At 42.1% G+C, this 12591-nt stretch overlaps 1 long non-coding RNA gene across 1 annotated transcript; it reads right to left on the bottom strand.

Moving 5' to 3' along the window:
• Positions 1–2190: 2190 nt before the first annotated feature.
• Positions 2191–8124, bottom strand: LOC128620433 (uncharacterized). Its single transcript, XR_008388142.1, has 3 exons — positions 7886–8124; positions 2385–3602; positions 2191–2308 (listed from the first exon to the last, which is right to left on the bottom strand). It is a non-coding gene; the product is annotated as an uncharacterized LOC128620433 (long non-coding RNA).
• Positions 8125–12591: the final 4467 nt, after the last annotated feature.

Genomic DNA, 12591 nt, shown 5'->3' with positions numbered 1-12591 from the left:
CGCCGTTTTAAACTTTCTAAAAAAACAATTTTTTTCAAACTAGTTTAAAAACATAGTTTAAAAACTAGTTTCAAACTACTTTAAAAACATCTGATGATCAGGGCCGATTATATCCTATCAACCAAAAGAGGGCGGGAAAACACATCGATTTCGTGCTGTGTGTAAAGATGATGTCTCTTGTGTGGAATGATGACAAACCTGCAGTTTGTAAGCTCTGTAAGCGCTGCACTGCTAAAATTTTACATTGGAAGTGAGCAGTAGTGAAGCTGGAGTTCCGGCGTCCCCGGTGCTTGTGCTGAATTAAAGCGCCAGTACACCATTGAACAATTTAAATGAAGATGAGTTGACAAAAAAGTATATATTACACAGAAAAATATATTTTTAGAGTAGTATATTTCATATCCAGTTAATGTTAATACATAAACAAAATTTATTTTATATATTACCAGTCTGATGTTCACTGATGAAGTAGAAATGTTTCTGTTTGTGGTGAGTGAATGTGAGCCTAACAGGAGGTTTTTTAGAAGTCAGTCAATGTTAATATGAATTAATAACATTCAATAAGTTAAGAAATCTTACTTTAATCTTCAGAATTTAGTTAATGTGTTAATGTTAATTTATAATAGTAATGTGTTTCTGTTCATGAGACCAGTTACTGTGAAACAACTTGTTGAAATGGAGAGAATAAAGTTTTATTTGCATTTCTTTCAGAATTGTGGAATTAATTATTATAAATTCATTAGAAGACATAAAAGACAGAACTATTGGCATCGGTTATCGGTATCATCCCATATCACTGAATAATCGGTTATCAGTATTGGCTGAGAAATTTAGCATTGGTGCATCGCTAATATTATATATATATATATATATATATATTAGTCTTTTTTTTTTTTTAACAATACAGCTAATTTCAGGTGAGAAAGTTAAATGATGTTACCTACTGTCAAGTCATCACCTCACTTATCAATTTTTTACTTCTTTTTAGATTATAAATTCTCTGTTTGGTTGTTATGACTGCCTTTTGGTTGCAAGCTCAAAGAGGGAGAGAGGATGATAGAGAGGTAGGGAAGCCCAAATTTACTTGGCATTGTTGGGATCCTTGATTTGTAATTAAAGCAGTTATTATTATAGAATGGATTCAAATGTAGCACATTTGTCAGCTAAACATTCATTCTATAAAGTCTACTCCAGTATACTATAATAAAAATAGGTTTCAAGATTAGTAATGCAGTTTAAACCAAATTCCTACCTTACCAATTATGGCCTTGAGGGCTGGGATAGGCAGAACACAGACACTATGAAGGCGGAGGTGGTGCAAAAGGAGTGCTTTTATTTCAGTTCGGGTGCTGGAGTGGAGATGTAAAGGTGCTCTATGTGGAGGTAGGTATCGCTGTCTTCCCGGCGTGGGGAGTGATTTATGGGCTGGCACAGCCATGAGGCGGGACCCAGGAGGCGTGGAGCAGGCCGAGGCTGCCGTTGAGAGGCGCAGCACAGCCGGAGAGCTTCTTCTCTGGGTTGTTCTTCTTTGTCGTCGATGTCAGCATCTGTGGGGAGAGAGAGAGAGAAGATGCCACGTTACTACACATGTATGTGGAGAGTGTATTCACCCCTCTCTGCCTGCTGTGAACTTTTATAGCTGCTGCTCTTCTGCAGAATGGTGAGGAGAAGCCGCTCCAATCATTCACTGCCAGTGCATCCATGTGTTCTCTTGCTGCCCAAAACATACTGGGTGCTTAAATGGCACCGTGTTGTGTGTGTGGGCTGCAGGTCTGGTATTACAGCTCCGAGCCTACTGCTGGTGAGAGTTGGGTCAGGAGGGCATGCCTTCTTGAGAGGACATCGTCATTTCTGTGCTGGGTCCCTGCTCAGTGCTGGACCTGGAATGAGAAGTCCTGCAACAAGAGAAACCACCAGGTCAAGCTGGCATTCATGTCTTTTGCCCGGGCCATCCACTGTAAGGGAAGTATGGTCCGTGACTAGGGTGAAATGGTGCCCTGCCAGGTAGTACTGTAGTTCCTCTATGGCCCACTTTATTGCGAGGGCTTCTTGTTCCACGGTGGCATACTTCTGCTCGGCAGGGGTTAACTTTCTGCTGATGTAGAGGACCGGGTGCTCTTCACCAAAGGTCTGGGATAGGACAGCCCCCAGTCCTGTCTCGGATGCTTCTGTGTGGATGGTGAAGGGTAGGGAGAAGTCAGAGTTTCTGAGGACAGGCAAGCTAGTGACGGCCTGCTTGAGGGCCTGGAACACCCATTCCACTTCCTCTGTCCACTGCACCGGTCCAGTTGGCCATTCTTGGTAAGGTCTGAGAGGGGGGAAGCTAGAGAGAAGTTAGGGACAAATCTCCAGTAATACCCCACCAGCCCCAGAAAGGCACATACCTGTTTCTTTGATGTGGGCCGGGCGTATTGAGCCTATATCAGCTCCAGGTGGCATTTCTTCGTGTTGGCCGTCAGCCTGGCCTTCCAGAGGCTTCCAAGGTTTTCCCCGAGGTAATAGAGGTGGGCAGACCAAGTGGAGGAGTGGATGACAACATCGTCCAAGCGAACTGGCAGTGTGGCCTTAGGATGGTGTCCATCAGGCGCTGGAAGGTCACTGGTGCTCTGTAGAGGCCGAAGGGGAGAACACGGTACTGCCAGTGGCTGCTGGCAGTGCTGAAAGCGGTTTTTGGCTTTGCTTCTGGCGTCAGTGTGACTTGCCAGTAGCCCTTCATCGGGTCCAAGGTGGAGATACCGGGCTCTCTCCAGGCATTCCACCAGGTCATCAACTCAGGGAAGGGGGTAGCTGTCAGGACTACTAACATCCGTCAGTCAGTAAGCAATCCGTCCGAGTGCAAAGATTGATTCGGAACACTCATTTGGAACTTCTATGTCATCACTACAACCGGTAAATCCTGAAATTAGTCTGTGACATTAGACTGACAAAAAATGTTAATTGAATTTACTTGATTCAAATGTGTACATTGGTTCCACATGAATGAACTGAATTGCATTTACACAGTTTGCTTTTGTACAGTCAACAATATTTGATCATTTCAAAGCCATGGAATAAAAGCAAATAAATGTAAAAGTTGGTAGCACCCATAGCACTAGCTATGGTCAGTTATGCAGTTTAGCTAGCACTAGTACCACTTTTTACCTACTTCTGTAAAAAGTATGTAATTTCATAGTGGAGATTAATTTAAGGATTTACCGGTTGTTCTAGTGACAGTGTGATCCCAAACAAGCATCCTAAACCCACTGTACATGTTTTGTTCATGTACAAATCAGTGTTTTTGAACAAATCTTTTAAGTGAACAAATCATTCTTGTTAACTTCCATGTACTGACTCATATATTTTCGTTCACTTAAGTCGTACCCATATAAAACATGTGACTGCTTTGGCAGGTTTTTCCTGCTTTTGAAAGAATACACCCCTTATTTTGAGTCTGAACAACAGTGGTAGACCTACTGTGTCTGTGCAAACTGGTACTTGCAGTTTGTGAATGAAATGAACGAATCGGCAGTTGTTTGTGTTGTGAAATTTCGTTCACAAACGAGGATCTGCTGACTCACTGATGTCTGCTTGGCTGAATTATGTATGTCATATGTTCAGCCACCCTTTAAAAAAAGAGAGAAAGAAGGCAGAACAGTGCTTTTGAAAAGTGTGTAGCACCAAGACAAGCATTATGTGTTACTGTTGTGTAACTCATAGCATAATCCACTATACATGAATATACATTTTTATTGTAGCACTGAAAATGACTTCATAAACGTATGTAAAAATGTGGGGGTTTGTTTCAAGTTACATTCCTATCCTCATTCGTGACCACTCTCTCAAAACCACCCACATATTTGCTCTTTACACCGGCTACATTGTTCCTAATCTAGCACAGTATGGTGTAAAACTGGAAACTCACTAATCTTACACCGTCTGCATTAAAATTTTCCCTTTGTCATAGCATATGTTTGTAGAAATCAGTTTGATTTAATTTTGATTTGCTTTAAAACAAGATCTTGGCAGCCGCTGATTGTTTTTAAATATGCCCAAAAATTCCATCAGCGGACTTGTTTTTCACTTCCTCAACTTTGTTCCAAAATTAGCACTGTCTGGTGTAAACCTGTCAACCCTCCCACCACTGTGTTTTCCCATGACACACACTCCTATAAGGCAGGGGAAATTAGCATTTGAACTAAACATTTAAGGGGTATGTCTCAACCAGCTCCCTAGTTCAGTAGGTAGTGAATCAGTATATCGTGTATATCATGAGTTTGGGCACTGGTAAGGACCCTGGCTCACTACACATTGGGACACTGATAACTGAATTTCCAGTGACATGACTCGTGTTGTAAAACATCTCCAAAAATTTAAAACTTAAAAGGTTTTATATATCATATAAATTTGTTAGCTCAAGCATATGGATTTGTGTCATAATATGTCAAGCAGAATCATAGGAAAGCTAGTGTATTAAAAAAAATATCATTAAATGCGTAAGTCATTAGACTCAAATAATAAGTACATAGAACATCAAGTAAATTAAAAATTACTTACTAACATAAGTAATTATTTCAGAGCTACAACAACAATAACAAGCTACTTACATTTGTAGATGGAAGTTGGGCTCTCGCCCACCATCTTTTTCAAGCTGAGATGCTTCAGAAAACATTAAATCATTTCCAGTAAGGGAACATAGTGAGCATAGATGCATCCTGGTTTTTGCGGTGCATTGTGGGATTTCTTAGGGAGCAAATGTTCCAGTGCACTGGAAGGATTTCGCAATTGACAGCCCTTAAAATGGCTGACTCCCTGATCAGTGCCCTAACTACTAAACTAGGGAGCTGGTTGAGACATACCCAACGTCTGCATTTACATTTAAGATTTATTTTTGTATTTAATCTTTACATTTATATATAACATTTATATTATATTTATGTTTAAAATCTAGATTTATTTCACCATTTACAGTCCCCTTGTCATATCACAGTAAACCAGTGACTACATTTCCCATACTGCACGTTCTGCAATTAGACTGCAATTCCCAGAACACTCACACACACAGAACACTCACACTCATTCTAATCACACACACCTGCATCCAATCTCACGCACACACACACACACACACACACTCAGAACCACAGTATATAAGAGACTGTTCTAACACCATGACTTTGTGAAGTATTACGTGACTTTTCTGTATACCAAGCGGTTATGTTTGGTTCACGTGTTATTGGTTTGCTCTCATTCTTGATTCTGGTTTTACCTCATTTATGCCTGTTTGTCAATCATCTCACCCATTGCCTGTTTTTTGACCACGCTATTGTCTAATGTTTTGGATTTGTCTGCCTGCCTCTCATTAAGTAAAAGCTCTTATCTGCACTTGCATCCATCCTAATGTCCTTTACGCTTATTACGTGACACCCCTCCACTATTATTGGCACCCTCGGTAACAATGAGCAAAGAAGGCTGTGAAAATTGTCTTTACTGTCTTTTGATCTTTTGTTTAAAAAAAAAAATCACAAACATACTCTTCTCTCGTGGATAACAAACAAACACAGGTTTATCAAAAAGCTTTATTAAATATAGGTGTTCAAAAAAAAATTGGCACCCTTTTAGACAATACAGCTCTGAGTCTTCTCCAATAATGCCTGATGAGGTTCGAGAATACATGGCAAGGGATCTGAGACCATTCCTCCATACAGAATCTCTCCAGATCTTTCAGATTTTGAGATCCATGCAGGTTGACTCTCCTCTTCAGTTCACCCCACAGGTTTTCTATGGGTTTCAAGTCAGGGGACTGGGGTGGCCATGGCAGGACCTTGATTTTGTGGTCACTGTTGATTTTGTTGCATGCTTTGAATCATTATACTGCTGGAAGATCCAACCATGGCCCATTTTAAGCTTTCTGGCAGAGGCAGGTTTTCATTTCATTTAATATTGTGAAATACAAATCTTCATTTGTAAGTTGCTTGGGATAAAAGCGTCTGCTAAATGAATAAATGTAATATATGTTGATATTTAATAGAGTCCATGATGTCATGTATCCTTCCAAAATGTCCAGGTCCTCTGGCAGAAAAACACATCCAAAACATTAAAGAGCCATCACCTTATTTAATTGTGGGCATGAGGTACTTTGCCATATGGCTACCTCTCTGTTTGTGCCAAAACCAGAGAGGTTTATTGCCAAAAACATTTTTGTTTATTGCCAAAAAGCTCTATTTTGACCATAGAACCCAATCCCATTTGAAGTTCAGTAGTGTCTGGCAAACTGAAGACGCTTGGATGACAGTAGAGGCGTTTTTCTTGAAACCATTCAAAACAATTTGTGGTGATGTAGGTGACTTTGGATTGTAGTTTTGGAGACTTTCTGACCCCAAGATGTAACTAACTTCAGCAATTCTCCAGCTGTGGTCCTTGGAGATTTTTTGGCCACTCGAACCATTGTCTCAATGTATCTTCACAGTGCATTGAGACTGTATACATACACTCTCTTCCAGGTTGAGTCATAACATTTCCAGTTTACTGGAACTTCTTAATTATTGCCCTGATGGTGGAAATGGGCCTTTTCAATGCTTTTGCTATATTCAAATAGCCACTTCCCATTTTGCCGCACATCACAACTATATTCCTTGGTCTTACCCAATGCTATGAATCACTAAGGGAATTTGGCCTATGTGTTACCTCATTTATACTCCTGTGAAACAGGAAGTCATGGTTGAACAATTTCCTGTTCCTAGTCACCCAGGTGTACTAAAATCTAAAATTTCAAGGGAATATACTTCAAATATATTTTTCTCATGAATTCATAGGGGTGCCAATAATTGTTGCACACCTATATTTCACAAAGATTTTTTTGATAAACCTGTGTTGTGTTTGCAATTGTTTGATATCCATGAGAGCAGAGTATTTTTGTGAATTTATCAAAAAGTTAAATGATAAAGACAATTTTTCACAGCCTTCTTTGCTTATATTTACCAAGGGTGCCAACATTAGTGGAGGGCACTGTATATTTAGTAATTGCCCTGAAACTTAAAAGTATTAAATTCACAAAAACCACTATCTAAATGCATCAAAATGGCTTCAAATGTTCAATACATGTGTTCAGTCAGAAAGGCTTCAGTAACTCACTGCCCCGAAGAATATTAATACTCAGATATTTACTTCTGTCTAAATTAATAATTTTTACTACAGTAAATTTATATGATATTTAGTGGTCAACACTAAATATGTTTCATCTAAACAACAAAGCTCAGTTCAGAGCAGGATAGTGTGAGTGAGACATGGAGGAGCTGATATAAAAACAATCAAAGGAGGAGGGGAGAGGAAAAAAATGGTGGGAGGGAAAAAGACAAGTGTTTGTGTGCACAACAGAGACAAGACAGTTAGAGGGCGAGAGAAGGAGTAAAAGCGGGAAGTGCATGTGAGAGGGAGGGAGTGTCCTAAGCAAAACACAGGGTCAGTGAGTACAATTCCAATAGTGCTTGTTAAATGACAAGTAATCCCAAACACTGTGTACAATACCCACACACACCAAAGAGAGAGAGAGAGAGAGAGAGAGAGAGAGAGAGAGCTGGGGGAATCAGTTCCACTATGAACACACACATATGAACACTAAAATGTATATTTCATGTACACATATCAAATATCTAATTTACTCAATTTAAACAAATCTCCATGCTATAAAACCAACCTAACCATAGGAGAACTTTATATTAAATGTTCTGTTTATGCACCATAATCACTGTGCAAACAACAGGTACACTATGGAAGTATTTACAGACTGTTACACATTCATCATCAGGAGCACACACACACACAAGCAACACTGTTCCATTTTAATATACCTGGTGAAATATCAACTCAAATAAACTGTTTAAAACAATAAAGTGGTTTGAGCACATACCAGGTAAAGGAGAAAGACATGCAGGCAGTTTAGTTGAACTGAAGCGAGAGCACCCAAGCGGACCCAGGAGACACAGAAGAGGCACAGCTCTACAGGCAGCACATACTGCCAAAAAGGAGCAACACCTCAGAGACGTGTGCAGGCACACATGGAGAGAACAAGAGATCAACAGACAAGACGGGCAAATAAGAGGAAAGCACAGACGGAAAGAGGTGAAAGAGAAAGTGCGACATACATGAGAGGGAGGGAGGGCTTGAGGAAGGGAAGGAGGGAGGGAGGCAGAGAGGAAAAGATCTGTGAGTTGCCTATAGTTGTGTGTGGAGAGGACAGATCTGGAAGGTTAAAGAGTTCAAAACACTGGGAGAAAATAAGATGTTAAGAAGATGTCCAACTAGCCAACTGTTACACAACACAACCAAGCCAAGTGCCCGCTGCTGCTCCATTTCTCTGTCTTTCTCTGCCATCAAAAGTTATTAAAATTATTCATGTGTCCACTCATTGACATTTTGTGTCAAGTGTTCAATATCAGGTATTTCCCCCTCACGCTGAGTGTTGGAGCACTCAGCGCACTTAAGCTGCCTGTAGCTTGACAGCACACTTCTGGTGGCCTGTACCATGAAGCCAGTTTAGGTAGTTAGCCAGTTAAGTGCCAGTTAAGTTTCAGTTTAGTTTGTGCCAAGCCTGGGTTTTAGGTACCATGAAAGTGGCTGGGCTTTTACTGGTGTTCATCACCAGAGTAACTTGCGCTCCACAGCTAACCTACTCCAGGGCAGGTTATGTTCTGGGTAAGAAAACTCAAACCCAACTTGGACCAACCAGCTGTGAGCAAAATGACATAAGTGTCAACTAATGTCACTTAGTATCTGTTGCAGTGGCTTCAGAATTTCTATTTTGAAAATCCTAATATTGAACATGATGTTGCCTTTTATGACTCAAAGCTTGGAAACGTGGTTTTTGTTGTTGTTTCTGTTGTTTGCCCTAGCTGTAGTTGTAATTTCAACATTGAAAATAACAACATGGATGGGTGCCCTTTTTTCTCTGATAAATTACTTAGTATTATAACTTTACAGTGATAAATGGTAGTAATAGTGCTAACTTTTGCTAGTAGTGAAATTGTATTTAATACTTGATTAGTTAAGTTAGCGAATGCAAAGCTACAGTATTTACAGATGAGACTGACCTGCACTTGAAGCCCTGAAAAGGTCAGTAATTTAACTAAATTTCCCTGCTTCTTTTTGGAGGGCTTTCCTTTTGTGTGCCCTCTCCCTCTCTGCTCCACCTGGCTGCTTCCTCTCCATCCTCGCTTTGTGCATTGACGACTCTGTTCGAAACAATTTGCCGGAGCTGAGGCGAATGGTAACGTTGCAACCTCCCAAGACAGATTCATGATTTCTTATCAATTTATTATTGAATGTCGAAGTTATAAAGGATCACTTGAGTACATTGAACATGCAATAATTAGAGTTGGAGTACTCGACTTGGACTCGAGTCCAATTATCCAATTATGAACGTACTCGGATTTGTCACGCACTCGGGTAAATTTGTACTCAGACTTGACAAGGACTCAGACGTTTTGGCCGAGTCCGCGTTATGTGTAACATGACAAGAAAGATAAACAACATAAAATTAAGATAAGAAATTAATGAATTTCTCTCTGCCTAACCAGGGGGCCTACTATGCGCGCGTTTTAAGTGCAAGTTTTAATATGACGCTATGCACTCTATGCACGATCACTTCCGAGTTTTGTCTCAGCCAGCTCAGTTACATCCGGTGCCGCGTCAGAAGCAGTTATCGCTATTGGCGATAACTGTGTGAAGATGGCGCAGGAGAGAGTATGACATATTACACTCGCTACTTACAAGTGATTCCACAGATTACTGTGAATGACGTTAATCGTATTGTGAGGCAGTCAGCTGTTACACCCAACATTAAGAAGGAGAAGGGCTTCTGTCATATCACAGCAAAGCAGCGACTCCATTTCCCAGAATGCACCATTAACACACACACACACACACACACACACACACACACACACACACACACACACACACCCCTTCTCTGGAGTTCTAATCAGAGACACCTGTTCCCATTTACACTCGCAATCACACCACACATAAAAGAGACTGTTTGAAAACAATGTCTTTGCGAAAACGCTCAATTGCATTTATCTCTGTCGTAACCAAGCCATTCTAAGTGGTGTTATTCTGGTTTGGGACTTTGTTTACACTGTTGACCTCGATTCTCTGCCTAGCCTAGTTTATGCTTGTTTGATTGATCATATGACCCTTGGCTGTTTAATGTTGTGGAATTTGGAATTACCCTTTGGACTTGTTGTTTTCAGATTGAACTTCATAACCTGCACTTGCTTCTGTCCGCGCCTCTTTTACGTGAAAGTATATTGCTTATGGAAGCAGCAGGTAAGCCTCACGGACGGCTCATGGGCGATCACCACCAACAGCTCACCTATCTGAACGAGCAGATCACTCGTCAGTCCCAACACATGCCGGTCATCATGTCAACTCAGACCCCGTTTCCTGCGATACCAGCACTGGAGAAGTATGCTGAGGATCCTGCATCATCCAAGGGTTTTCTCCTGCAATGCTCCCTGTTCTTAACAAGCTGTCCAGCATGCCGGAGACCCATAAGGTCGCCTACTTCATGGAGCTGTTAATCGGTAATGCAATGGCAGTGTTGGAGCAAGGCGGCAAGCCCATCTCCTCTTATGAACAGTTTACGGAACTGTTCCGGTGTGTCTTTGATCACACTCCTGATGGCAAGGAAACAGGAGAGGAGCTCCTGACCTCTGTCTCTGGTTCCAGCAGCCCTAGAACAACTCACATCCACTACTATCTTCACGAAACTGGACCTTCGCAGTGCGTACAACCTGGTCCATATCCAAGAGGGAAATGAATATAAGACGGCCTTCAGTACCACCTCGGGCCACTATGAATACTTGGTCATGCCTTATGGGCTCTCTAGTGCCCCCTCAATGTTCCAGTGTTTCATTAATGACATCCTAAGGGACCTGCTGGGCTGCAGTGTAATCACATACATCAACGACATTCTGATTATATTCAAGTTCCCCTGGAGAACATGTCCACCATGTCCGTCAAGTATTACAAAGACTCCTTTGATCCTTCAACACCAGCTCTACATTAAAGCAGAGTAAACGTGAATTCCACCAGCACATCATCTTGTTCTTGGGCTACATCATCAGCCCTGAAGGGGTAACCATGGACCAAGGGAAGGTAGAGGTGGTGCTGAGAGGCAAGCCCAAACGATTGCCCTGGAATCCAGCTGCCTAAACAGCATTAGATCAACTCAAGAAAGCCTTCACTACAGCTCCCATCCTAAACCACCCGGAGCTTTCCAAGCCCTTTATTGTGGAGGTTGATGCATCAGACACAGGAGTGGGAATACAAAAGCCGATGCACTCTCCCATCTACACAGCACAGAGGTTCAAGAAAACCACGATGAATTCATTCTCCCGTCTTCTTGTGTAGTCAGCTCCCCAGAATGGGAGTTGGATCAAGCCCTCGCACACATACCAAGATCACAAATCCCATCAGCAGGTCACCCAAGGAAACAGTTTGTTCCTGAGCAGCGCTGACTGGAGCTCATTTCCTGGTCCCACACTGTGGTCACCACAGGTCACCCAGGTACACGGCGTATCCATCATCTGTTGTGGGAGAAGTACTGGTGGCCCAACATGATAAGGGATGTGCACCACATAGTGCCTTCCTGCTCTACATGTGCCCAATAAAAGGTTCCACAAACACTGCCTGCAGGCAAGCTCAATCCCCTACCTATACCTGAACGCCCATGCTCCCACCTTTCCTTTGACTTCATCACCAATCTACCAGAATCCCAAGGTAACACAACTATCTTAGTGGCTGTGGACCAGTTTTCCAAGTAACTGTGCCTAATGCCACTACCAACCATCCCATCTGCCTTTATGATGGCTGAATTGCTGTTCCAGCATGTATTCAGGTACTTTGGGATCCCAGAGGAGAATGTCAGTGATTGGGGACCACTATTCACATCTTGGATCTGGCCCAGTTTCATGGAGAAGATGGGGATCACTGTCAATCTCACTTCAGGCTACCACCCACATTGAATGGTCAAATGGAACGAGCCAACCAGGAGATAAGACAGTTTCTCTGTACATTCTAAATTCTACATTCTGTACATTCCAAACCCCGAGGAGTGGTCCAGATTCCTTCCCTGGGCCGAGTACACCCAGAACCTCCTACGTCACTCAGCCTTGCACCTCACCCTGTTCCAGTGTGTTTTAGGCTACCAGCCACCTCTGTTTCCATGGAATGCCAACCCCACCGTCTCCCCTCCTGTAGACCAATGGTTCCAAAGGAGTGAACAAGGTTGGGCAAGTACACACCAACATCTTGTACAAACCTCAGGCACCTACAAGCAAAAGGTTGATCGTCATCGCAGTGAACAACCCCAATGCCAGCCAGGTGACAGAGTCTGGCTCTCCACCAAAGATCTCAAACCACCATATCCTTGCAGGAAGCTCATCCCAAGATACATTGAACCATTCAAAATCATCAAACAGATCAACAAAGTCATGTACAAGCTGGACTTGCCTAGACATAGCCGCATAGCTCCGTCATTCCATGTCTCTCGTCTTAAACCAGTCATCCCTGACCCACTAGCCACTGAAGTACCACTTGACACCCCTCCTGCTC

This window comes from Ictalurus furcatus, chromosome 16 (assembly GCF_023375685.1).
Source record: "Ictalurus furcatus strain D&B chromosome 16, Billie_1.0, whole genome shotgun sequence".
NCBI lineage: Eukaryota > Metazoa > Chordata > Actinopteri > Siluriformes > Ictaluridae > Ictalurus > Ictalurus furcatus.
This window is presented reverse-complemented; position numbering and strand designations above follow the sequence as displayed.